Source organism: Stylophora pistillata, chromosome 4 (genome assembly GCF_964205215.1).
Source record: "Stylophora pistillata chromosome 4, jaStyPist1.2, whole genome shotgun sequence".
Classification (NCBI taxonomy): Eukaryota; Metazoa; Cnidaria; class Anthozoa; order Scleractinia; family Pocilloporidae; genus Stylophora; species Stylophora pistillata.
In genome coordinates, this window is record NC_142522.1 from 41,597,269 (window position 1) to 41,624,745 (window position 27,477).

General features: G+C 36.7%; 1 protein-coding gene and 1 long non-coding RNA gene across 5 annotated transcripts in view; one reads left to right on the forward strand and one right to left on the reverse strand.

Annotated features, from left to right (window-relative positions):
- The window catches only part of LOC148733788 (uncharacterized), a 270,303-nt gene that overhangs the window by 100,194 nt on the left and 142,632 nt on the right, over positions 1–27,477 (forward strand). The gene's annotated exons all lie outside the window — the stretch shown is intronic.
- On the reverse strand, positions 8,872–15,350 carry LOC148733792 (uncharacterized). The gene is made up of 3 exons (XR_015999674.1): positions 15,225–15,350; positions 11,259–11,376; positions 8,872–9,106 (listed from the first exon to the last, which is right to left on the reverse strand). It is a non-coding gene; the product is annotated as an uncharacterized LOC148733792 (long non-coding RNA).

The window sequence follows — 27,477 nt, forward strand, 5'->3', positions numbered from 1 at the left end:
GACAACAATAAACAATCAAGCTCGCTATTCTTCGGATTTAGAATTAAAACAGCTCTTCAGGCTGGCATTCAAGGCTGGTTTTGATCTAAAATCACTTTAAATTACTGGAAATTAGGGGCTTTGTAGTCCCTTCTGTTATCATAAATACCCTTTGTTATATGTTGTCTACTTACAAGCGGTTTAAACTCGTCAGATTCTGGAACGCTTTCTCAGGAATAAGCTCCAACTTGTTATTTGCCACGTCTCTAAGAAGAAAACATTTTAACTCCACACTCTCAGCTATGCCAATGGTTGCCTCTTATGTTACTGTGTGATATGTGATGCCAAAACTATTCTATGCCTCATACAATCGGACAACAATGTACAATTAAGCTTGCTGCTTTTAGGATTTAAAATTAAGACCACTTTTGATAAATCAAACCTAGTTTCGATGGAAAGTCACTCTAAATTAATGGAAATCTATTGATTCGTATTTCCTTCTATAGGTATAAATACCCTTTGTTATATGTTGTCTACTTACAAGTAGGTTAAACTGGTCAGATTCTCGAACGCTTTCTCAGGAATAAGCTTCAACATGTTCCCTTTCAAGACTCTAAGAAAATATAAAATTAACTCCACCCTCTCAGCTATGAAAATGATTGTTTCTTATTTTAATTTGTGATATGTGATAGAAAAGTATTCTCTACCGCAGAAAATTGGACAACAAAAAAACAATCAAGCTCGCTGTTTTTCGGATTTAGAATTAAAACAGCTTTTAACTATTTAAGGCTGGTTTCGATCTAAAATTACTTTAAATTAATGGAATCAGGGTATTTGTAATCCCTTCTGTTAGCATAAATACCCTTTTTAGATGTTGCCTACTTACAAGTGGTTTAAACTCGTCAGATTCTGGAACGCTCTCCCAGGAATGACCTCCAACTTGTTATTTGACACGTCTCTAAGGAGAAACAATTTTAACTCCACCCTCTCAGCTATGCCAATGGTTGCCTCTTATTTTACTGTGTGATATGTGATACCAAAACTTTTCTATGCCTCATACAATTGGACAACAATGTGCAAGCAGCCTCGCTGTCTTTAGGATTTAAAATTCAAACCACTTTTGATAAATCAAGGCAAGTTTCGATGGAAAGTCACTCTAAATTAATGAAAATCTATTGATTCGTATTCCCTTCTATAGGTTTAAATACCCTTTGTTATATGTTGTCTACTTACAAGTAGGTTAAACTGGTCAGATTCTCGAACGCTTTCTCAGGAATAAGGTTAAACAAGTTCCCTTTCAAGACTCTAAGGAAATAAAAAAGTTAACTCCACCCTCTTAGCTATGAAATTGAATGTTTCTTATTTTAATGTGTGATATGTGATAGAAAAGTATTCTCTACCGCAGAAAATTGGACAACAATAAACAATCAAGCTCGCTGTTTTTCGGATTTAGAATTAAAACAGCTTTTAACTATTTAAGGCTAGTTTCTATCTAAAATCTCTTTAAATCAATGGAAATCAGGGGATTTGTAGTCCCTTCTGTTAGCATAAATAGCCTTGGTTAGATGTTGTCTACTTACAAGCAGTTTAAACTCGTCAGATTCTGGAACGCTTTCCCAGGAATAAGCTCCAACTTGTTATTTGACACGTCTCTAAGGAGAAAAAATTTAACTCCATCCTCTCAGCTATGCCAATAGTTGCCTCTTATGTTACTGTGTGATATGTGATACCAAAACTATTCTATGCCTCATAGAAAAGGACAATAATGTACAATTAAGCTTGCTGCTTTTAGGATTTAAAATTGAAACCACTTTTGATAAATCGAGGCTAGTTTCGATGGAAAGTCACTGTAAATTAATTGAAATCTATTGATTGGTATTTCCTTGTATAGGTATAAATACCCTTTGTTATATGTTGTCTACTTACAAGTAGGTTAAACTGGTCAGATTCTCGAACGCTTTCTCAGGAATAAGCTTCAACATGTTCCCTTTCAAGACTCTAAGGAAATAAAAAAATTTAGCTCCACCCTCTCAGCTATGAAAATGATTGTTTCTTATTCTAATGTGTGATATGTGATAGAAAAGTATTCTCTACCGCAGAAAATTGGACAACAAAAAAACAATCAAGCTCGCTGTTTTTCGGATTTAGAATTAAAACAGCTTTTTACTATTTAAGGCTGGTTTCGATCTAAAATTACTTTAAATTAATGGAAATCAGGGTATTTGTAATCCCTTCTGTTAGCATAAATACCCTTTGTTAGATGTTGCCTACTTACAAGTGGTTTAATCTCGTCAGATTCTGGATCGCTCTCCCAGGAATGACCTCCAACTTGTTATTTGACACGTCTCTAAGGAGAAACAATTTTAACTCCACCCTCTCAGCTATGCCAATGGTTGCCTCTTATTTTACTGTGTGATATGTGATACCAAAACTTTTCTATGCCTCATACAATTGGACAACAATGTGCAAGCAGCCTCGCTGTCTTTAGGATTTAAAATTCAAACCACTTTTGATAAATCAAGGCTAGTTTCGATGGAAAGTCACTCTAAATTAATGAAAATCTATCGATTCGTATTCCCTTCTATAGGTTTAAATACCCTTTGTTATATGTTGTCTACTTACAAGTAGGTTAAACTGGTCAGATTCTCGAACGCTTTTTCAGGAATAAGGTTAAACAAGTTCCCTTTCAAGACTCTAGGGAAATAAAAAAATTAATTCCACCCTCTCAGCTATGAAAATGATTGTTTCTTATTTTAGTGTGTGATATGTGATAGAAAAGTATTCTCTACCGCAGAAAATTGGACAACAATAAACCATCAAGCTCGTTGTTTTTCGGATTTAGAATTAAAACAGCTTTTAACTATTCAAGGCTGGTTTCGATCTAAAATCACTTTAAATTAATGGAAATCAAGGGATTTGTAGTCCCTTCTGTTAGCATAAATACCCTTTGTTAGATGTTGTCTACTTACAAGCGGTTTAAACTCGTCAGATTCTGGAACGCTTTCTCAGGAATAAGCTTCAACATGTTCCCTTTCAAGACTCTAAGGAAATAAAAATATTAACTCCACCCTCTCAGCTATGAAAATGATTGTTTCTTATTTCAATGTGTAATATGTGATAGAAAAGTATTCTCTACCGCAGAAAATTGGACAACAATAAACAATCAAGCTCGCTGTTTTTCGGATTTAGAATTAAACAGCTTTTAACTATTCAAGGCTGGTCTCGATCTAAAATCACTTTAAATTAATGGAAATCAAGGGATTTGTAATCCCTTCTGTTAGCATAAATACCCTTTTTTAGATTTTGTCAACTTACAAGCGGTTTAAACTCGTCAGATTCTGGAACGCTTTCTCAGGAATAAGCTCCAACTTGTTATTTGACACGTCTCTAAGGAGAAAAAAATTTAACTCCACCCTCTCAGCTATGCCAACGGTTGCCTCTTATGTTACTGTGTGATATGTGATACCAAAACTATTCTATGCCTCATACAATCGGACAACAATGTACAATTAAGCTTGCTGCTTTTAGGTTTTAAAATTGAGACCACTATTGATAAATCAAGGCTAGTTTCGATGGAAAGTCACTGTAAATTAATTGAAATCTATTGATTCGTATTTCCTTCTATAGGTATAAATACCCTTTGTTATATGTTGTCTACTTACAAGTAGGTTAAACTGGTTAGATGCTCGAACGCTTTCTCAGGAATAAGCTTCAACATGTTCCCTTTTAAGAATCTAAGGAAAAAAAATTAACTCCACCCTCTCAGCTATGAAAATGATTGTTTCTTATTTTAATGTGTGATATGTGATAGAAAAGTATTCTCTACTGCAGAAAATTGGACAACAATAAACAATCAAGCTCGCTGTTTTCGAATTTAGAATTAAAACAGCTTTTAACTATTTAAGGCTGGTTTCGATCTAAAATTACTTTAAATTAATGGAAATCAGGGGATTTGTAGTCCCTTCTGTTAGCATAAATTCCCTTTGTTAGATGTTGTCTACTTACAAGCGGTTTAAACTCGTCAGATTCTGGAACGCTTTCCCAGGAATAAGCTCCAACTTGTTATTTGACACGTCTCTAAAGAGAAACAATTTTAACTCCACCTTCTCAGCTATGCCAATAGTTGCCTCTTATGTTAGTGTGTGATATGCGATACCAAAACTATTCTATGCCTTATACAATCGGACAACAATGTACAATTAAGCTTGCTGCTTTTAGGATTTAAAATTGAGACCACTTTTGATAAATCAAGGCTAGTTTCGATGGAAAGTCACTCTAAATTAATGGAAATCTATTGATTCGAATTTCCTTCTATAGGTATAAATACCCTTTGTTATATGTTGTCTACTTACAAGTAGGTTAAACTGGTCAGATTCTCGAACGCTTTCTCAGGAATAAGCTTCAACTTGTTCCCTCTCAAGACTCTAAGGAATTAAAAAATTAACTCCACCCTCTCAGCTATGAAAATGATTGTTTCTTATTTTAATGTGTGATATGTGATAGAAAAGTATTCTCTACTGCGGAAAATTGAACAACAATAAACAATCAAGCTCGCTGTTTTTAGGACTTAAGATTCAAACCACTTTTGATAAATCAAGGCTAGTTTCGATGGAAAGTCACTCTAAATTAATGGCAATCTATAGAGTCGTATAACCGTCTATAGGCATAACTACCCTTTGTTATATTTTTTCTGCTTACAAGTAGTTTAAAGTCGTCAGATTCTGGAACGCTTTCTCAGAATAAGTTCTAACTTTTTATTTGACACGTCTCTAAGGAGAAAAAAATTTAACTCCACCCTCTCAGCTATGTCAATGGTTGCCTCTTATGTTACTGTGTGATATGTGATACCAAAACTATTCTCTGCCTCATACAATTGGACAACAATGTACAATATAGCTTGCTGTTTTCAGGGTTTAAAATTGAAACCACTTTTGATAAATCAAGGCTGGTATCGATCCAAAATCACGTTAAGAGTTATGCCTAGGCACTTAGTGCAGTCAACTTTATTAATTAGTTCATCATCAATTTTAATTCTTAATGACTGATTAGGTTTAAGTTTACTGGAATGAAAAAAAAAATTAAAGTTAGTTTTTGTTATAATAAGTGCTAATCGATTACATTTCATCCATCTGGCAACAGATTTTAGTTCACGATTGTGGGTTGTTTCAAGGTTGCCAAGGTTTTTGCTAGAAAAGTAAATTTTAGTATCATCAACAAAAAGATGGAATGTTAGTAAGCCAGAAGTATTGGACTAATTATTTACTTATAAGAAGAATAAAAGCGGTCCTCAATTAGATCGTCGTGGGACACCACAAGTCACTGGTAATGAAGATGAGTTATAACCATTAACATTTATAAATTGTTCTCTTTGGAATAATTAAGATTTAAAACAATCAAGCAAAACACATCTTATTACATAATGCACCCCTTATTCCATAATGGTTAAACTTAGTTAATAGGATTGTATGATTAACAGTATCAAATGCTTTTTTCAGATCTATAAATACTCCACAGCCAAATTCATCATTATCTATGGACCGCCGAATAGATTCTGTGTTATAAGAGCATGGGTAGTCGATCCCTTTTCTCTGAAACCAAACTAAAGTGGATAAAGTAGTTTTAATTCTTCCAAATAAGTGTAGAGGCAATGGCACATAGCTTTTTCAAATAGTTTACTAAAGTTAGAAAGAACAGAAATTGGTCTATAATTTTCTATGTCAAATCTTGAGCCTTTCTTAAAAACAGGAGTAATCCTCGCTAATCTTAATTTCACAGGAAAATTACCACTAACAAAGGAATCATTGACTAAAAATACAAAAGGCTCGGGTTTATAGTCCCTAATAGTTTTCAAAATAATAACAGGTACACTGTGGGGGCCAGAAGACTTGCTAACATCCATCATACCAATAAAAGTCCAAATGTCATTTAAAGTGATAGGGGATGAAAAAATAATTATCCTCAGTAGTTTCCCTTAAGGTAGAATAAGGGGTTATGACTTCCCCGGGGGATTCCCTTCTCCGTAGTCTTTTCAATATTAGCAAAGAAGTTGTTAAAGATGTTAGAAATGTCATAAGGCTTATTAACAGACTTATTGTTATTTAAAATGCAATTTATATAACTGTTTTCACATTTACCAATATTTAAAATTGACCTAATACCAGACCACAACTTCTGCATGTTAGACTTATTTAAAGAAAAATATTGATTAAAGTATTTGAATTTACTATCTTTCAGATCTTTAACAGCCCTGTTTCTAATGTTTTTTTTATAGAGATAATGAATATTAGGATCTAATCGTTTACTTTTAAGTAATTTGGCATAAGGCCTCTAAGGTATATGCTTCTTGCAAACAGAGTCGATTTGGTTATAGAAAAGATCAAACTTGCCATTAGTGTTTAAATTACTATTGTAGATAGATGAGAAATCAAGGTGAGGTACTTCATCAACAAACATTTCCTCACTGAAATGGGAATAATCATGTTTGTGATAATTTAAGGAGGCATAATTGATTTTAAGGTCTTCAATTATCAGAAACTGTGGGAAATGATCAATGAGAAATCTCAGTAAATAGATTTCCACTAAGAGCATTAAAGTTGTACGTGTTAGCAAAAATGTTGTCAATTAAGGTGGCACTTCTATCAGTTATACGGGTTGGTTCGAAAATATAAGGCAATAAACAATTATAGTTCATCATATTAAGAAATGTTTCAGAAGCAAGATGGATTACACAATTTAGTAGGTTAATATTAAAATCACCTAGTAAAAATAGGATCTTCCCAGCCTGTTTAAATTCTCAAGGGAACATATATATTACATTTACAAACCCAAACTATACGTTCATCTTTGTCAAGTTTCGAAGCTGGAATGTGCTCTGAGAAAAGGTCTTTAATTTGATTATTCACTTCATTTACTTAAAGATTTGACAAAGCAGTGGTGGAGCAAAAACAATAGGACATAAGTCCCCTACTAAGTTTAAGCTCCAGCCCAACCCTTTCCTAAATATTAACCTAATAATTTAAATATACTAAATAGACTGATTAACAAGTGCACGCATCAAGGGTATTTACTCGTCGACATTTAGGAGGAATTATTTCAAAGGTACGAAAGTTGTCACCATCAAAAACGTTGAAAAGTCTCTTGAAATAAAACGACTTAAACGTACGCTTAAAAGAGTAAATGGACTCAACCTGCCTAACGTCATTAAGTATATTGTTCCACAAATTTGCTATCCTATTAAAATAGAAGTCCAGAAATGTTGATGTACAGTTATTATTAATCTTTAAGTTCAGCCCTGGGCACGCTTAAAAGATTGCTATGGCAGAAGAAATTGCTATAGGTGAGAAAAATAAGAATAGCTTTCTCAATGTATATGTTCTCAATGTATATGAATATGTTTCTCAATGTTCTTAATGTATATAGATGACTTACCTGATACTCTTAAATCTACTGTTAGACTTTTTGCTGATGATTCATTGTTATATGGGACAATTTGTTGTGATGAAGACACAGCCGATCTCTAAGACGACTTGTATAGATTAGAAGACTGGCAACAAACGTGGAAGATGGAATTTAATCCTTCAAAGTGTAACATCATGTCTTTTACAACCAAGAGAGATCCTCCAAAGCGAGAATATGTATTGTGTGGACAAATCTTAGAAGAAGTGGAATCTCACCCTTATCTGGGGGTAATGCTCGATAACAAAATGAGGTGGTCACCACACATTGAAACAATCACATCTAGGGAAAATAAGGTCCTGGGACTTATCGATCGAAACCTGTGGAATTGTCCAAAGTCAGTGAAAGAAACCGTGTATTGTGAGGCCAAAACTCCAGTATGCCTGTAGCGCATGGGACCCACATTACCAGAAATATAGAGCCGCTCTAGAAGGGGTACAGCGGAAAGCAGCCCGCTTTGTCACTGGAAATTACGATCGAACAACGAGCGTGACGGAAATGCTGCAAGATCTACAGTGGGAGCACTTGAAACAATGAGAAGACATGGCTCTCCACTCTGTACAAGATGTGCCACGGCCTCCTAGATGGGATTGGGAGGATTATTTGATAACAAACAAAGAAAGGAGAACCCGAGGAGGCCATGATTTTAAATTCATTGTACTGAAAGTACATAAAGATATTTTTAGATTTTCTTTTCTCCCCAGGGCAATAACTGAATGGAACAAACTCCCAAAAGAAACTGTTTCCAACTAATCCCTCCGTATTTTTAAAAGCAAACTAACTTAAATTTATTTATCGGTAGTTTTAAATAGTTTTCAATAATTTTCAATCGTTTTTAATAGTGTTGTATATTTAGTATAGCTTCACTTATTTTTATCTTAGAGTTGGCGTGATGTATTAAACGATTTTGCCGACATAACGATATTTGGATATAGATTTAGACTTACAACTATTAAAAGAGGCTGGTACTTAGGAACAAAGAAAATAAGTAAATATATAAAAACTTGGAAATGCCATCTCAATAACAAACGCCACAAAGAACGATGTAGTCCTGTTTAATGGTACGTATCTTCGAAGCTTAATAAAATGAACACAATACTTGAGATTTGACTTGTTGTCCAAAAAAAAGCTGATCGCGCCAACAAAATCAAAGAAACAGGCAAGGGATACGGGATTGATTACGCTATTGATCGAAACATTACAACATTTGCTCAGCCCTCTCAGCTATGCAAATGATTGCTTCTTATGTTACTGTGTGATGTGTGATACAAAAATTTTCCTCGGCCTCAGCCCACGAGGAGCTCAGTTGATTGTTTGAAAAATGCCTAAAAAGGAAAAAGTTGATAAAGGTGCAGTGTAGTTCAAAAGGATTGACTTGAGACGAAGGTTATCGATTGTCTTTGTCTTTCAGTTTCCCAACAGGATCTAATACAAGAACGTAGTTGCAAGAAGGTACTTACAGTATTGCCGTGTTGGGGGGAAGCTCACGCGGTACGTTTGTAATTCCTTTGCACTTAATACTGATTCCTTGGTGGCCAAAAGGTTTGCACCAACAACTTCCTGGATTAAAATCTAATGGACAACAGAACCCAGAGGCCATGAGCCAGAGCACCAAGACTAAAGGTGCTAAAGGATTGCAAGTTAATGACCGGATTGAAGATGCCTTGCTCATCTGTTCAATTTAAACAAAAATACATGTATATGTCCAGTGAAAACTAACAAATGAATTATCCACTATCTGCATAATGTATGATTTTCGAGATACATGTATGCTAAGGCAAGTTTAAAATGCCAGGGGAGAACCTGTATTGTTCGAACGTCTATTCAAACCATTGATCCAAATGTAAGACCTCCCATCCTTCAGGGAATTTGTATATTTGCTGCGTGTAAATAGGTTTAAAGTTTTTTCAGCATAAAACGAGACCGCTGTGTTCTGTACGTTATGGTATAATACGAATTGATTGTAAAAATCGTGTTTGAAGGCTGCTGATGAATGGAAATATAGGATGAAGCTCTTTCTGGTCCTTTCTAACAAACTGGGTCATTATTCAAATATTTAAACGAAGGAAAACATTTCCGCATTAAGTAATTTCAACCGTCGACTAAATTACCCACCACTGTATGTTAAGAATAATACTCAATATTGGAAAAAAAAGAAAAACGTTACCTCTGTAAGGCTTTGGGTGGGTCTGCTTTCAGGCGATGTTAAAGTTGCAAAACAAATATTATTCTGCCTAATTAGTTTAACATCATCGAATATTAACTTATATTGCGCTAATATCAATATTCATTTTCATCGAACGGTCTGAAAAACGAAAAGCGAATCTCAAAACAGTTAATGAACTTGTTTTGCTCCAATCGATACTTTTACGAAGATAAAAGATATAAGGTTCCAAGTTGCTCAGCCTTAATTGCTAGTTTACCCCAAGCCTACTTCATTTGTAACTGCGATATTCCTTTGCACTTAATACCGATTCGATGGTGGCCAAAAGATTTGCATTCACAACTTCCTGGATTAAAATCTAACGGACAACACAACCCAGAGGCCATGAGCCAGAGCACCAAAACTAAAGGTGCTAGAGGATTGCAAGTCTATGATCGGGTTGAAGATGCCTTGCTTTTGTTAGAAAGGACCAAAGAAAAGCTGCAGAAGTGGAAAGAGCAGTGTCATAATAACTACTAGGTTACATTCACCGTAACCAGCACATAATCAGCTCAACTACAGGGTTTGATTGCCATTTCTTTCAGGTTATAGATTGAATCTGAAAAATCTAAATATTAAGAGCGCCTTTGTGAATTGACCGAGTGAAAATCGAAAAGTGTGGCACATGGTCGACTAATTGAAGACCTTCCTATTTTTTCCCAGAGACACCTTGTAGTTAACATAATGACGTGGTAAAGTTTTTTTTCCCCGACTTGCTTCTTTCTTCTAGAAAATTCACGAAAACTGAAACGAGCGTTGGTAGCCGTAAAATGGCGGAAATTAGTGCCTAGAGTAGAGACAAATGGACTTGGTCCATGAAAAGCTCAAAAGAAAGCAAACTCGCATCGATTTTATGAATTTGTATCAGTAGGACTGGGGTATGGTGCAAGTCTAAAATGGGACCATTTCATTTAATTTGGAGTTCGCGGAAAGCTTTTGAAAATCACCAATATTGCAATCCAAATATCACATTTCGTAGAAAATTTTCAATTATCATTTTCACAATGCAATATAACTCAGAATTGGTTCAGTTTAAGCTCATGGCAAGCGGAAATATTGTTGAAATTAGTTTGGGACTTTTCATTTCCGCACGGAAAAACCAGGCTGAAATTTGTGAAAATCGCAAAGTCGGCTTTTAAGTCAAGACATAATCTATAAGCCACCCTGTGGTTAACTCCGGAATTTCAAACACATTTTAGCCGTTAACATCGCGTTCGATCAGAAAATCAATATAATTTCCCATGGCGAAATGACCTTAACCTGAACCAATTCTGAGTTATACCGCCCTCGGTAGTTTCTGTACACACCTCTTTGCGCTCGTTCCGTACTGCTACGATTTCGGGGAAATAATCCTTAGTACGGCCCTCACGCTAATTTAGTAAGAAGTTATTCTTTGTGGTAACTGCTTATTTTTCTTCCTTAGCGCAGCCTCCGTAATAAAGAAAGCTGTCTCCTAAAGCCTTTTACAAGCAAAATAACATATGTAAAGAAAATCTTGCGCAAGATTTGACTAGACCAGCGCTTTGCAACACTTTGGTAAACGTCTTCAGAATAATAATTCTAGAAGAGAAAAACCTGAAAAAAGGGTTAGCTAAATAATTGTCCTAAAAAGATGCCTTACTAGGGCTAGTAACCCTTCTAGAATGTACCGCATCTTTGTGACCTCTCCTTCATCCAACGCCTAAAGAACAGGTGATCTAGTCCTACTGCTGGAGGTGTGTTGGGAATTGGCGCTCGATCTAAAATGAAATCTGTTAGGGCCTCAACATCGGTATTGCTGACAACCTTTAGGTGTTCAGATATAACTTTACGGCACGAATTTAGCTAAAGTAACATTAGCTGAAGTATTAAAGGCATAATAATTTTCTCCATACAGTTGTTTTAGTTTGCGAACAGTTTCCAATTTGGGAAGAACTTTCTTAACTCAGCTAAGATTCTTTGTTTATATTTGGGATTTAAAATTTCAAAGCGCTCATAATACATTTATCTTCAATTCTAGTTCACCTTGGTAGTCTATTTCAATTATTTGATACTTTGCCTCTGTTTCGTCTTTATTCTGACTTTTGATCCTTTCCCTAATCTTTTTTTTACTCGAGCTTTCCGTAGGAAACACCCGAGGTATAGAATCGGTTGTTTTTTGTTGTTTTTTTTTTCGTGTGTGTGTCTGTGTGTTCAGTCACAAAATCGCAGTTCCACTACAGCGCATGCGCGAAGTGTAAGGTATGCGTAGAATGGACCCCAGAGTGCATGGTTTAAAGCAATGGCTGCTTTCGTGGACAATTCCTTGCTTGATGCACGCGAAAGAAATTCGATGGCTATTACGCTCAATATACATACAAAGTCACACACTGTTCGCGGTAAACCCACGATAAAACTTGTGGAACGTCTTAGGAACTAGTCGGTCCGCGAACTTTACGAGAGGTCAATTTACGAGCAACCTCGACGAGTGAACCTTGTATCGAGAAATATCAAACGAAAGCTGCTCTATCAAACGAGCTATTTCATATTCTGTTTACATGTAAACACAACGGTGTATTTAAATATGATCGAGAACCCAGAAGAATACCAGAAGCTACTCTAAAACATCTCAGAAGAAAGGGCAGAAAACTGAAGGAATCGAATTTGTTTATGAGCGTATTCGTCCAAGCAAACCGAAGTCCTCTTAGCTACGTCGTTATGTGAAGGTTAGAAGAGTTACAAGGAATGTATGTAAGCTTAATACGAAGAGAGTAAGATTAGATAAAGTTACACGACACGAGAAAAAGTATTTGTTGAATTGTTCTGTAAAGGTATATAGAGCAAGTGGGTATTTATCAATGTTTTCTTGTAATTAGACCCATGTGTCTTTATAAGAGTCAACCACACCTACCAAAGTACTGTAAGTTTCAACTGAGTTCAGATATAGAGAAAAACCCTGGTCCTACTCCAATGTACATCGACCCTAGCAAAACAGTAGCGGCGTCAAATAGCCAAGCTAATGAGTTGGTATTTGGACAAACTCAGAAAAACAATGTGTTGCAATGAGTTTCTGCTCTTTGATTTACAATAACAAACAAGGAATCAATTCTGCTAATCAAGTTGAAATGGTAAATTGGCCACCGTAACGATTATAAAAGCTGACGTTTCGAGCGTTAGCCCTTCGTCGGAGCGAAATGAGGAATTGTGGGTTGTGTGTGCTTTTAAAGGGAGAAAATGGAGTTACGTTATTATTATACCAATAACGTATCTCCATTTTCTGCCTTTAAAAGCACACGCAATCTACAATTCCTTTTTTCGCTCTGACGAAGGGCTAACGCTTGAAACGTCAGCTTTTATAATCGTTACGGTGGCCAATTTACCATTTCAACTTTGTTGATATATGCAAATTATTTCGTTACCCCCACCGACGCAGCCCCAAACAGTTTCTTTCGAAACTATCAGCCTTAATTCTGCTAATAATCTCGTGTCAATAATTATCAGGGTTGGACACGTAAAGCGGCGAAGATGTCGAATAATAACAGAACAGCACTTCGACCAACAAGTTCAATGACGGCGAAGAATACTAATATTTACAAAACGATCCGGTCGCCCTTTCATCAAAGATTACGAGACTCAGGGAGCCGTAAAAACCACACGGTGAAGGGCTGTAAGCGAAGGAACAGGAAGAGTTTTACGTACCTAAAATTTTACAAGCGCTTCACCACGTGCGAAAAAGGAGTAGCGAGTAAAATTACTACTGAAGGATTGTGGTCCACGTGACATAAAAAAAAAAAAAAAATGAAAAATGGAACGGACTAAAACATAAAACCTTGTTGAGGAATAGCCTCAAAAATAATGAATATTGGCAATCAGTCGTATCAAAATTTGTCTCAGTTAACCAGACAATCATTTTTAATGCAGACAGAATTAGCCACACTTTAAAATGTGGTGGAGACTGACTATGAACCTCAATACAATAAGAGCTACACTGGTATTATTCATCAAGATTACTTCAATTTTCTTAAACTTGGCCTTTAAAGTCATTGAAAAGTCTTTGAATTTCAACCTTTGGCATCTGTAGGAACCTACTCCTATCTGGCAATATGTTATTTTCATTGTTGTCTAGTACCATCACAACATTCATGACACTCCAGCTGACAAAAATAAACACAAGTAGACTTATTTATGACCAGCAATGACGAAATTTCATGAAGACATTAACAATGATAATATGGCAGTCCCCTGAAGGTAACTCCAGATGTGCGATATTGAAAGCCCAAGTTCACGCAGCTATCCGTTTAGGTTTATCATAATTTTCCTTTCTTTTCTTTGCTGTGTTATAGTTGTTTGTTGTTTTGTGTTCTGCTTCCTGACTCTTCTAAGTGTGTGATATCACTCAGTTACATTCAATTCTGCATGTGACGACTTACTAATAAGAAAAATGATCACATTGACAAGTTTGTTAAAACCTTATTCACGGTTATTCGTGGCTGTAAAATTACAAGATGGGAACAACATTGAAATAATTTCAGCCTTGCGTGACAAACACTTGAATGTGTTTCATCTACCGCAATATCAGAATGCTTCCCGTCTTCAAAGTCTTCGGCAAACAACATTTGATCAACCGATGACTGAACTGTCGTCTTTCAAGTCCACGATGAGGCTCAATTTTACCCTAGAACTTTCTTAAAACTTAAATATGTTCGAATATCCCAAGAAAAACAGCCGTCCTCTGCTGGCTTACGGAATGCGATATTGTAAACAACTTCGCCATGGGAAAATGGATTAAAGTTTGACACGAAGGCAGTGATTAAAACTAGGCTAGCTTATTGTATTGATTTTCTGATCGAACAGAGTGTGAACTGCTCAAATGTACTTGGAACTCTAGAGTTAACCACAGGGTGTCTAACTAGATTATGTCGTGACGTAAATGCCCATCTTGCGATTCTTTTAAAGTTCTGCCTAGTTTTTCCGTGCGGTAATGAAAAGCCCCAAACTAATTTTTACATCCCCGAAAACAACATTATTCTTACTTACCATGAGCTTAACCTGAACTGATTCTGGGTTATACCGCATGGTAAAAATGATAATTGAAAATTTGCTACGAAATGTGATATTTTTATTTTGAAACATTGTTGATTTTCATGAACAAAGTTCATTTGCCTCTACTCGGGGCCCTGATTTCCGCTATTTTATGGCTACCGACACTCGCTTCAGTTTCGTGAATTTTCTAGGACAAAGAAGAAAGTCCTGGAAAAAGTACCTTACCACGTTTCTATGTTTACTATAAGGTGTCTCTGATTGAGATATGAGGATAGTCACTTTTCGGTCGATGTGCAACCTCTCACGCGGTCTTGAAAAAGAGTCGCTCTTAATTCAGTACTGAAAGCTTGGCGAAGATATCGTTGCACATCTGTAATGATCCGTCAGGAAGGATATATCCAAGAGCTTGTACAGTTGAAGAAGCGCGGGTGTTTTCGAATGTTTTCAAAAGGTTTTTAAGGGTTTTACTGGAGCGAATTTGTATAACCCGTTAGTTGCATGCATACCTGTATTGCTTATCAATATACTTGCCTTTATGCAGATTTTTGTGCCTTTACTGTCACCATCCGCAGACGAAAATCCTTACCTTCTATACTAATGGTTGATTAAATCAAAAGTTCCCAACTGTGCTTAATTGTTCTTCGGAAGAAAACAATAATCCAAAGTGATTGCAGGTATACATACAAAGGAAACTGAAAAATCAGGTTCCTGGGGTTTTTCCCTTTAAAAATTTATATATGCCCCAGCTATATTAGGCATAGTCTCGGTGTCGATGCTTTTAAGTCATCTCGAAAAACTTATTTCTTTAAATCTTATCTTATCTCCTAGGTATTGTAGGTTTTATTATTCTATTGTCTATTTCTTCTATGAAGTGCTTTAGAACTTCTGTATAAAGCGCTATATAAATGATACTTTTATTATTATTATTATTATTATTATTATTATTATTATCATTATTATTATTAAAGCATGTTCCTGGGGTTTTTCCCTTTAAGCTGAAAGGAAGAACAAAATATTGTGTATATGGTACGCAAGGGTGTATCAGAATTCATTGGATATAGTTCATTGTGCGTCAATACCCTCTAATTCGCTCCTATGGTTGAAGGGGCTACTTATTCTAAAGATTAGCCCACCATGGATCAACGTTGTCAGATTATATTTGTACTAGAGTGAGACACGGCTCGTTACATCCGTGGCTACGTCGTAGTCAACTGAAAATTAAATAATTTCGGGATACATTATTATCTACAATATTCTTCGTCGAAATGATAAACGGTTTCGTAACTTACAATTTGTGTTTCTGAGTAGTTGGAACCCTTGAGTCGCTATCTCGACGCTTGATCTTGATGCTTGCGTTTACGACCGTTGATGACCAGCTTCAAATGCTGTTACAACATAAATTGTTCCTTTTAAATTATAAGTCACATGACCTAATTTTCCCGCCGCGCGTAGTCGAGGCGAATTCGCAATTACGACAATTAATTCTAATTCTTTACTACGTGCTCCACTGAACATGCAAATCACCCTCCAAGCCGCACATCCTCTTTTTAGATAAATTTGCAACATTATAACCGAATTTCTCAGACCGTGTAAAGTCGACCACGATTCATACATCATATTTCCGGCAGGCGAGTTTCTCTTACATCAGGTGGATAATCTGCTAATATGTCAAGTCATCTGGCAAATGTGAACAGTGTTCACATCCAGGATAATCTTTTAAGACAAAGGAACAATTTTAATAACATCCCGCAGGAGAGATTTCTAAAAACGCTGATTAATCTTGCAGAAAGATAGCGCTGAATGTCAAAGTTGACCATCCTACGATGCCGAATCCAGCTAGCATTCTGACCCACTACAGTTATTGAGTGTTACTTAGGAAGCGTTATATTTTTACATCAAATTAACGGGAAAAAGAGATAAAGCTACCACTGGATATCTAGTTAATTGAAGACAGGAGACTATGTTTCATAGGATGCATGGGCCTCTACAGATAGATCGAATCTAAAGATAGATAGACAGATAGATAGATAGATAGATAGATAGATAGATAAATAGCTTTATCAAAAAATCACATGGCAGCCTAATGAGGCTGAATTGCATGAATATTTACAATTCAATACTGGCTAAAATTTTAAATTATCAGTTCACATAGGATATTATTTACAAGAATAATACAAGAATAATGCATACACACAGACCTGGGAGAAACGCTTGGTGCGCATTATTGGGTTAACAAACAGACGTTTATTTCTAAGATTTTCAGTAATATGGTTCTTTGTGGAAAAAAAAAAAATGAGTTTTGTGCTCGGTATTGGACACTATCGGTTCGAAATATTTATTAATTTGAATATATCAACAAAGTTGAAATGGTAAATTGGCCACCGTTACGATTATAAAAGCTGACGTTTCGAGCGTTAACCCTTCGTCGGAGTGAATAGAGGAATTGTGGGTTGTGTGTGCTTTTAAAGGCAGAAAAAGGAGCTACTAGATTGGTGGGAACATGGCAACGAGAAAAACACAAATAAATTAGTGGAATGAAAAGCAACGTCAGATTTTAGAATCGTAACGGTGGCCAATTTACCATTACAACTTTGTTGATATATTCAAATTATTTCGTTACCCCCACCGACGCAGCCCCAAACCGTTTCTTTAGAAACTATCAGCCTCGAAACATTTATCACTTTGCCCGATACGTCTATTCTTCAGTGAGGTAAAATTAAACAATGAAAGGTTGTCGAGATATGATGGGTCAGGTGAAATTACAGAAAAGGCGCGTTTTAGGACACGTTCTATGTCGTTGCTTAAATAATCAGGAAGTACATGATGGTAAAGAAGAGCACAATATTCGAGTAGAGGTCTAATACAAGTATGCTAGAAACTGATGATATTACGAGCCGGAACTTTTGCGCGCTTAAGCAATATGAGAAAGAATATCCGCTTTTTGGCCTTTGTTAGTACCTCAGAAATATGACAATTCAATCGTAGGGTGCTGGCTATTGTTACGCCTAGCGTTTTAACACTGTTTACACGTTCAACTTCCTTAGAGTTGACAGTAATCACATCAAACTGGTGTTGTGTTCTTTTATTTCATTACCATTATCTGGGTTCAGCTAAAATTTGTTTGTGATAGACGATTTTTCCACAGCTGTAACAGCGACTTGCATTGCACGTAGTTTCCTCTCCTTGGGACCACCTCAGCTAGTGTTGTATCATCCACATATTTCCAAGCCTCGAAGCCGGGTGTGTGAAGATCATTGATCATTTGGGTCAAGAGCCAGGGTCCAAGTTTGGTGCCTTGAGGCGCTCCAGATGGAACGGCTCCCCATTCCGAGAAAGAGTCACTTGAAAGCTTTACTCGCTGCTGCCTGTCCATAAGGAAGTCACAGACCCAACGAGCAACCCCGCTCTGAATGCGCAACCCAACCATTGCATCCTTCAACGACCGACTAAGCTTCTGCTCGGCGAATAATGAGTTTAGAATCTCGCAAACCGGGCAAGTTAGAAAGTCAGCATATTCCCGAAGGAGCCAGTTGCTAATGCCATCAGAGCCTCCGGCATTTATCGGATTCAGCTCTCAAAGAAGCTTAAAGACCTTTGATGGGCTGATCGTTAAGACTTCAGAGTTGCTGGAAAATGGAGGAAGACACGCAAGCGGGCTGTAATCCTGCATTGGCTCAAGAAGAGCAGCACTGATCATATTTGCAGTGTCTAAGCTAAAGCGCACCGCGATCCCGTCAAGGTGGAGATACGAGCATATGTCTTCGCCACCAGTAGTCGGAGCCATACTCGCTATCATCTTGACCTCATTCCACGTCTAATATTGCACCATTTTTAAATTGGAGCTTATAGCTCAGCTAACAATGTTCGAACGTTTTCTTTCTGTCTTTGAGCACAGCTTAGCATTGAAAAAAATAATTTTCTACCTTGTTTTGACCCATTAGCACCGCGGCTCAGAAAAACGATGTAAGTGATGGTTGGGGAAAAATGATCAGAACCCTGAGACACTCTTCCTTCAAAACTTGCGTATAGTAAGGTTGTCGACGTTATGTGACTTCTTATGGGGATCACATTCGAAAATTAAAAAAAAATGAGACATGTTTCTTACGGAGAATTTGGTTGTATCAACTAAGTTGATATTGTAAACTGGCCACCGTAAGGAGTTAAAAGGCGGACGTTTCGAGCGTTAGCCCTTCGTCAGAGCGAATGGAGGAGTTGTGGGCTGTGTACATACTATACATACATTCAGCTTTATTTATACACGGCACCAATTTCATGTAAAATATGCTCTTCCATTGAGCCGTGTGTAACTTAAATATACAAATAATCATTCATAAGCAGTCTAAAAACAGCACAATTTCTACTGATTAATACAATTATATAACTTATACTAATACTAATATTCCAATACTATATACCAACAGCAATGCTAAAACTAAAAACTAATACTACAACTTGTCATAAAATAAGAGCTAATAAATCCTAAAATAAGAAGATCGTTAAAATTATAACAAAAAGCAATTGCTATGTCAGCAGGGATTTTTTGAAGGCAGTAACAGTAAATTTACCGTAGAACAGCATCCACAGGAAGCCAGAGGACTTGATCCATTTGCAGAGATGTCAAAAACGGCCGCTGCAGCAGGCTTCTCTGAATTAGCGAGTTCAACCGAAGGCACGTTCGAGTCGTTCGGGTTGTTAGCTTGTAGGGCGAGTAGTTCATCTTTCGACGAATAAGCTTTCTTCAGCTTTGCTCGCAATGATGCAGAATCAGAGCCTTGGGTTTGTATCGTGTGAGTGGTCGAATACTATTTTATAACTATGTCACCAACTCTAAAAGTGAGCGTCTTGTGGGTTTGGTCTTCTGAGAATTCGCCGATATCGTTGATTTCAAGAAGAACCTTGATTAAACAAATAAGTTCTTCAAAGTTTCCAAACCATTTAAATTGCTATTTTTTTCGTAGATAGCCGAGTTTACTCACAAGAACCGCAAAATTACTGTTTGATGTAGGAAGTTTTTTTTTTTTTTTTAATACAGCATTGTTTATTACACTTACACATGTACTTACACTATAATTACTTTTTACACCATGTTTAAACTACATTAACTTACACTACTTACAATACATTTATAACAATACAGTTACACTAGTCAAATTTAATTACAGTTGATCTATTTACCACATTATTGCTTGCATATTAATTGTCGAGTAACTACTGAGAATTGTGTTTGCTATTTAAACTACAAGGGAATTGATTTTCCAGAAATTAATAAACTGTTAAATAAAAAAAGACAACACAATTTTATAACGACAGAAAAAATTTCCATTTGTTCCTGAACTCCTTCTCGTTATTACAAGTGACAGCAATATATTTTTCTAGATAAATTTTGTCGCGCACAAGTGAGACGAAATCATCGAAACGGCAATTTATGGTATTTAAAGCGTTAACATATAAAAAATATTTGCCTAGAATAATGAGATGGTTGAGGGCTAAACAGTAGGTGTGACAGCGAATAATTCCGAACATAATCTCCAGTTCTGACAGTGACAGTTTCATATTACTAGAGGTTGAGTACCACTCCTGGAATCTATTCCAAAAAGAACTTGCTTGCTTACAGTTTATAAACAAATGCCAGACGGTCTGGTGCTCAGATGGACAAAAGGGACAGGAGGGCGATGCAACTTTTTTCATTTTATGTAACAAGCTATTCGTTGGTAAAATTCGGTGAATAATTTTGTATTGAAACATTGTCAATTTAATTTCTCTCGTGGCTTTGAATGGTAGGAGGTAGATTTTGTTCAAGTCACTTTTCTCGATGCCAGACATTAAAAGTTTTTTCTCAGAAGTTGGTGGCGGTAGATCTTCGAGGTTAAGCAGGATACTGTATATTGCTTTACATGAGAGTGGACAGGTTGAGGTAGGAGGCGTAACTGGGTCTTGGGAATTTTCTTGCAATAGCTTTTTCCAATTTTGTGGAATAGAAGAAAGAATGCTATAATATTGCAAAAAGTTACATTTTACATTGAATTTATTGCGAAAAGAATTAAATGAAAGGAATTGACCCTCACGGGAGTCAAAAAGGTCCGAGATTTGTTTTATTCCAGCTTGATGCCAATGAGGAAAGAATACCGTTTTCTTATTCACAGTTAAAAATCGATTATTCCAGATTGGCTGTGAGAGAACCTCAGTTTTATTTTTAGGTGTGGTCGTTGCAATGTCCTGCCAGTAAAAAATGATTTCTCTGTAGAAAGGAGGAAGATGGTTGTCTAGGTCAAGGAGATTATAATCATAGTTACATTTAAACAGTTCTGTACGGCCAACTTCAGCTAGGAGGGATTTTGGTATGTACTGCCATGGAGCATCCGAGTTAGAGCATAACCGTTTTACCCAGTTTAACTTTAGTGCTTTATCAAAGAGAGAAAAATCCCTCATGTCCAAGCCACCAGCTGTTTTTTGTTTGAAAAGGGTAGTCTTTTTTATTTTGGCGGGTTTGTGATTCCAAATAAAGTCGAACACGATCCTGTTTACTTCTTTACTGAAGTCTTTAGGGGTACACATGACGCTGCAGATAAAGACAAGTTTTGAAAGTGCCAATGTTTTAATTATATTTATCCTACCAACGATGGAGAGGTCTCTTTGGGACCACATGTTCAATGTTTTCTTTAAAGAGTCTAATTTACGTATGAGGCACGATCCTCGCAGTAGATAGCGCTATTTAAGCAATAGCGAAAATTTAGACTTGAAAAAAATCAGGCCTGTACGGGACTCGAACCACTGACCTCTGCGATACTAGTGCAGCGCTCTACCAATTGAGCTAACAAGCCAACTGAGATTAGGCCGTTAAGTTGATCAACTTAACGGCCTGCTCTCAGGTGGCTTGTTAGCTCAATTGGTAGAGCGCTGCACTAGTATCGCAGAGGTCAGTGGTTCGAGTCCCGTACAGGCCTGATTTTTTTCAGGTCTAAATTTTCGCTATTGCTTAAATAGCGCTATCTACTGCGAGGATCGTGCCTCATACGTATCAAATACCGCAGTTCAAAATATATGATTTTCATATATTTATTCTATCTCAGAGTCTAATTTGTCCAAAAAATTTTTCTTTTCAGACATTTCTAGGTCATATGTAAAATGCACTCCAAGCGCGTAAACTGGCTCACCGCTCATTTGAAGATCAAGTATAGAATCTTTTCTGTTGCTTACAGAGCCAAGCCATAGCATTTCAGATTTTGTTTGATTTAGTTTTAGACCAGAGCACCTTTCGAAAAGTGATAATAAATCAAATAACTTTGACACTGATTGAACATCAGACAGAAGTACAGTTGTGTCGTCTGCATATTGCGAAAGTTTGACCTCTTTATGTTCATCTATTGTGATACCTTTTATTTCTTTTGAGCATCTAATACTTTGCGCGAGTAGCTCAATAGCAATAATGAATAATGTGCCGGAAAGTGGGCAACCTTGACGCACTCCGCGTTCTAGATGAAAATGTTTTGAGGCGTACCCGTTATTCAAAACACAACTAGAGATATCTGTATAGAACACTTTTATCCACTGTCGGAGATCAAGACCGAAATTAAACGTTTCGAGGCATTTATGAATAAAATTCCACTCAATCGAATCAAACGCTTTCTCGAAATCTAAAATATACGGCTACCCCTGGAATATTCTTCTCTTTTGTGAAATGCATTGTATCTGCTATTAACCTGATACTTTCCCCAATGAACCTTCCTTTAACGTACCCAGATTGGCAAGGATGAATTAAATTCGGCAAGATCTTCTCCAAACGCAGAGCGATGGTCTTCGTTGCGATTTTATAGTCAACATTCAATAAAGATACAGGTCTCCAATTTTTTAAATATTCGGTATTCTTTTTCTTCTTCGGGATTAAGGAAATAATTCCTTGGCGCTGAGAGATGGAGAGAGTACCGTTTCGAAAAGCGTAATTAAAGCTGTTTACCATAAATGAAGCAAGTTCCAAAAGTAGCGGTAGAATTCAGGCGTTAGCCCATCCGTGCCGGGAGTTTTGTTGTTTTCCATAGTTTTTAACGCAATTTCACACTCATTGATAGACATTACACCTTCGCACGTTTTCACGATTTCTTCTGATAATGCATTTTCTGTTTCAAAGAACTCATTGAAAGTTGGACAGTTGGGGTCCATATTTCTTGATATATAAACCTCCTTAAAGAAACGTTCTTCTTCCTCCAGGATGTCCTTCGGGTTTGTGATTTTGTCACCAACGTTGTTAACTAAGGACGTTATATGCTCCTTTTCTTGGTTCCTTTTAGCTAAGTTATAGAAATATTTACTATTTCTCTCACCATGCTCATACCAACGCGCTCTACTGCGTACGATTGTTCCTCGTGTCTTGATACCCGCAATTTTAGAAACCTTGAATTTAGGAATGTAGGAAGTTGCTCATATTCTTGACCAGAAAATGGCAGAGCGTACGAAGCAACTCCATGCGTGGCTGCCATTACTCGATAGTTCATAGTTTAGCGTTATTGTGGGATAGGAGACCATGACGAGGATTTCACCTCTCACGGTTACGGCGTATAATTAGAAGATGACTTATGTGCTTGGGTTTATATGTAGAAAGCGGAGCTACGCTATTGGTGGGAACATGGCAACGAGAAAAACACGAATAAATTAGTGGAATGAAAAGCGTTCGTCGATGCCTGTGGGATCAAGAGTGCCAATTTGAAAGATAAACTTTTGCTCGAGAGTTTTGCGGCTTTCCGTGCTGCCTGAATGTAAGGAAAGACCGCAGATTGCCATATGTTGCTTAGAATGATTAGGTAAATTAAAGTGTCTAGCAACTGGTTTTGACGCGTCCTTGCCGTTCCTTTCTACGTCGCGAAGGTATTCTCGGAAACGGTCACCCAGTCGTCTTCCTGTTTCGCCGAAGTACAGTAAAAACCCGCAGTCAAGAACAACCATTTTCGGGGCTCATGCTGATTTGGTTCTTATATATCGGGTATTTCAGGTGAGATCAGCCTGAAAGTGTTCTCAAGTGTTCCTAATTGTTTACTTCTAAACAAATGTAAGGGATTTACTAACTATGATGAAACACATAATTTTGTACAATTCGTTGTACATTTGCTATACACAGCAAGTGAAATTACTAGCATTTATACAGAGATCTTAGTGCAGTACCACAGTAAAGCTACAGACACTGTTTGTTCTATTAAACTGAAAAGGAAATAAATTTTATATATAAGATCAATTTTCAATTCTCAGGCTGAATGTGTTTTCATATATATGCGCCTTTTTTACCAAATTTCAGCCTGGGTGTTCTTAATCCACATGTGTTTGTATGCGGGTTTTTACTGTATATCTTTTTGCAATAACTGCAAGTTATGCAATAGATTACGTTGGCGGAGGCGCACGAGAAGACGGTGATCAGAGATCTTAATGGATCGTTTGGGTCCCGATATTTTCTCAGCGTTGTGAATGAAAGGACAAGTTTTGTATCATGCGCGAGCGCATTTGAAGGTTCCGGGTTGATCATTAGTTTGGAATGAACTTCCGACCAAAAAATTGCTTAAGTTTTTGTCGCGTTTAAATGAAATGAGTGGAGGTTGCGAAAAGATAGTACCAGTGTCTGGATCCTTTTGAAGTAATTTAAAGTTTTTGAGAATAATGGACTTAACTGAGTGGTTTTTAGGGTGAAGCGTGGCCGGGGTTACCTAGTCGTAAAACGGCTAAACTAATTAGGGGTTAGGCGTAAAACATTGAAGAATTTTAACCATTAGCTGTCCAAGAAATTAACCCTAAATAAGTTTGGTGACAACATTGGAAAGCTGTTCAAGTTATCCGTGAATAGGCCAAAATTTGTAACCGTTAGCCGTAAAAGCGAGCACACCATTAAAGCCATCATTACTATATTGATTTGGGTAATTCTTGAATGAGACACTTATTGAAAAGTATTGCAACTAAGCGAAAATGCATGACTTTTTTTTTCTGAAATGCCAAGTAGTTACAAGTAGCAAGGTGGTAGAAGAAGAAGCTCCTGATCCCGATTCACGCACGAATTTAAGAAAGAGCCGCGCGTCACGTGTTCTTTAAACAGCTTTTCACAAGTCACAAGAAGAGAACTTCAAATCTCGCCTTAACTTGTCTTTCTGTAAAACTCACTCGTCCTGCACTAATATTGGTCTAAATCACGCGTTAAAACTATATCTCTTTTTTAGTCAAAAAACGAAAAATGATCGGAAAATTAAAATATGACTAGATTGTCTGGGTGTATAAATTTGAAAAACTCATTCATACTCTTACTTTATTTTTAAATATTTCAGATCACAGCCAATATTATTTTCGAAATTTTTCACAAGGAGGGTACCATGTTTTTCTGCCTTAAAGCGTTTGCCAGAGGTCATACATCCTAACTGCAATACCTTGTCACGTGAGGCTGTCTCCGTTAATTAGGACGCGGACATTTTCAATTTCGTACACTCGAGGAAGCCTTCCCTTACCGCAAGACACTCTTAGGTTCGTGGCTGTATTTGTTTTGAAAAACACTCGTAACCAGTAGCGTTAGTAAAAATTGTCTTAGAAAGAAAAACCTAATAATAACTTGGATTTTCTCCAAGTTTTCATTTGCTTATTGGAGATTGTTCCATTTCTGATTCAGTCTTATTCTATAAGGGTAAATTCATGAATTTAATCTGAATAAGCCTATGATAAAATTAAAACAAGGCTATAAAGCGAAGACAGGCAAAGAAATCTGTTCTGTGTATCTGGATGTATCAGGATGAATAGCAAGAACTGATGATTTGTTAGAGGATACAAGACACCTTTTAGATTTCAATCAAGCACTTAGATTAGCTTACTGACAACTTGATTACGGACAATAGGGTTTGTATTCAATTAAATCATATCCCGAATTTTTGAACCCTGAATACTCTTTATTTTTTGCAATTTTCAAATTTTGTTCCGGTTTCCCCAAAAGACTTTGGAGTATATTTATCTCTCCCATCTCTCCACCCTCTCCCCCTATCATTCTTTCTTTCTTTCCTTTTTTCTTGTTTTTTTCGTTTTTTTTTTTTAAGGATCCAATTAACCAGACCGATTGTTAAGCGTGCTAGTTTGTATTTCTGATAGGAAGCTGAAAAACTACAATCAAATTTTCGAATGCATCTTTCTCGCGAAATTAAGTTCCACGATTATAGGTACGGTAAATAAACGTTCTTTATCATGAAAACTCACATAATTCGTGTTCGCAATTATGTGATTTAACAATCACTTCTTTCAAGAGTTAAACGTTCTCTATAACACCCTTGATAATACCCTGAGAGTCTGGCCGCGCCGTACATCCTTTGACTTAAAGAATGAGAAGACAAAACATTTCCTGTCACTGTCATTAAATTTAGGAGCCATCATTCGTGAAGAAACAGATCGAAAGCAGATTCCCCAGCTGCATGTATTTGGTGCATTTTTAATTTTTTCGTTACAGATATAACACGTTTAACCCCATTAAGCTTTTTATAAAGAATTTTTGAGTAATCTGCGAGGTCATGTTTGCTGGTGTTTGCAAATGGGCATGGTTGATGGGTGTCAGCTTTGGCCGTGTGACGGTTGACTTTGAAACTATTAACAGCATTTTTCTGTTGATAAAGCAGGGTGCGGGAATTTTGTCGTCTGGATCATTCCTGGCATATAAATAACAATGGAGTTTCGAAACTTATTTTCAAAAACTGTTTAGTGTGTTTGCATTTAAATTTCCTTAAGCATTCTTCACTCGGAGGAAGTGGGCTCACCCCGGAGAAAGAAGTTTCCCTTGCTTGGCTCAGCCCACTTCAGAATACATTCTTAGCGTTCTCGTTGTGAAATATTCCCAGATTTCATTTTCGTTCTGTTACCATGTCAACAAGAGCTGATCGTCCTCAAGAGATCACATATCCTTTATCCAGCGTTTGATCGTGACCATAGCTAATCTAGATCATAGTCAATCTTGACTTAAGTATTGTGCCAATCGTTTCATCATGGCTTCATCAAGGAAAAATAATCTGTTAACTGATGTTCAAAGATCCATTTTGTCTCGGTATTTTGACCAAGGCATGACTGGACAGGGTCAAGCCCACAACGATCTAATTGAACAGGCTAGTGCAGAAGCTAAAGGGGCTAACGAAACTGTAAAGGTAAGACTTCCATTGGTTAAAGTGCTTTTATAGATTCCATATATTTATATTAGATAGTAGCGTAAATATGGAATGTTGCTCGGATCCTTTTCTGTCATCTCGCTGGTAAGGCGTGTGTTTCGGACCCTTTTACTGGTGGTTGCCGCGAATGTCACGCACCGTAGTGAAATCTTCCAAGCGCTTTTACTATTAAATAAATTAGTTATACACTTTTAAATTCAATAAAAACCGATTCGATTTACTATTAGTTCTTTATTTGTTATTGAATATTTAGAATTGAAGCGAACGAAAGAAGAGAAATGCAGTGGCAAGTTCGACTTTAAGTGATCAAGATACCGCACCGTCAGCAAAAAGCGTATAAAGCATCCCCTACATACGAGCTCCTACGTCATACAATAACTTTTGTAAGGAGCTGTTCAACAAAGGTAAAAGTTTATGAAATATTCTTCTATGCTACATCTAATATTACGAACAAACAACACAGAAGTTAAACACCCGTTTTGAACTTGATGTTTCTTTTCAAAGTGAACTTAATCCAAGCTATGCTTGATCGAGTAGGGTTGTTTGTCGTTCTTTAGTAATTGGATAATAGTCTAGAGCTAAACAAGAGAGTAATTAAACTAAACGCTCATGGGCACTTTGTATTTAAATTCTAGATCAGTGTCGAAACCTCTCTATGGTAGAAAGAAACTCGTTTGCTGC